This window comes from Schistocerca serialis, chromosome 12 (genome assembly GCF_023864345.2).
Source record: "Schistocerca serialis cubense isolate TAMUIC-IGC-003099 chromosome 12, iqSchSeri2.2, whole genome shotgun sequence".
In the NCBI taxonomy this organism is placed as follows: Eukaryota; Metazoa; Arthropoda; class Insecta; order Orthoptera; family Acrididae; genus Schistocerca; species Schistocerca serialis.
The window spans coordinates 120,181,406-120,182,824 of NC_064649.1; the positions used below are offsets into that span (position 1 = coordinate 120,181,406).

The 1,419-nt window shown below is 43.1% G+C and overlaps 1 non-coding gene across 1 annotated transcript; it reads right to left on the reverse strand.

Annotated features, from left to right (window-relative positions):
• Positions 1-1,032: 1,032 nt before the first annotated feature.
• On the reverse strand, positions 1,033-1,106 carry Trnat-cgu (transfer RNA threonine (anticodon CGU)). The gene has a single exon. It is a non-coding gene; the product is annotated as a tRNA-Thr (tRNA).
• Between the last annotated feature and the right edge of the window lie 313 nt (positions 1,107-1,419).

Consider the following 1,419-nt stretch of genomic DNA (forward strand, 5'->3'; position numbering starts at 1 on the left):
GAGCTCCGTATGCCACGGCAAACTGGCTGACACTGATGGTGGCGGTGCACAAATGCTGCGCAGCTAGCGCCATTCGACGGACAACACCGCGGTTCCTGGTGTGTCCGCTGTGCCGTGCGTGTGATCGTTGCTTGTACAGCCCTCTCGCAGTGTCCGGAGCAAGTATGGTGGGTCTGACACACCGGCGTCAATGTGTTCTGTTTTCCATTTCCAGGAGTGTATATTAATGGCTGTTTTAAAAAAAAATGTGGGGCATTAATAACTGAATGAACCTCGTATTAACAATATACTATTACTATACTACCGTTAGACAGCACAAATGTGTTGTGGACAAATGTAAAATTTTTTCCAGGTCCTCTCCTGCCAGTACCAAGCCAAGACAAGCCAGGCCAATGCCTCATGTCACAACCAGAATGAGAAACAGGTGGAAAACTGACATTGCAAATAGCTGAGGAAACCTGGAAGATACTGCCTCACCTCACATGAGCAAGGGGGTGGAATCGTAAACTCAGAAACGTGACTTCAGCAAGGAGAAGAGGTCATGTCATTCAGAGAGCATCACTTGATTTCATAATAAAAAGTAAAGGTTTACAGGACCACTTATCACCCTGCTGATAAGGCACAAAGGTAACAAGCTGCAGTACTGAAAGCCATTCTTGCAAAATAGAGGGTTGGTGAAGACCTCTGATGGATTGGGAAAAGTAGGCCACATTCGGTCATCGCTGGCCAGTCTTCCTTGAATCATTTTGCACGATAAATCATAATGGTGTGAAATGAGTCATTTTACATTCATATCATATATTAATTTCTAAGTATAGCTACATGTTGAACATTTATAACATGCTTTATGCTTTAGTTTTTTAATGTACAGATGAGAGTTAGTAACTTCTACCCACTGTCTTTTACACATTAAAATAATAGAAATTCTTCTCCAGAATAGAATGAGTTGTCAAGGAGAAGCTTACAATCAAACAAATACCCCTAGCTGCATAGAGGCGTTGGTATAAGTCAACGGGGACAGTTGAAAATGTGTGCCCCGACCAGGACTCGAACCTGGGATCTCCTGCTTACGTGGCAGATGCTCTATCCATCTGAGCCACCGAGGACACAGAGTATAGTGTGACTGTGGGGACTTATCTCTGGCATGCCTCCCATGAGACCCACATTCCCAACTTATTGTCCCGCGCTACATTCATAGTTCCCCTGCCCATTATACTGATTACTCGCAGTTTTTTGCTGATTCCCGTAAGAGTTCGGGCACTGTGAATATAGTGCAGGACAATAAGTTCTTCATCTCAAAATCACATGATTTTTTCAGTCATTTCCCCAGTGTTTGCAGACTGATGTGAATAGTGAAAGAGAATACATTATTGAAGAATAAAACCTCTTTTACATGTATCTATTGTGTTTGATCTCCTC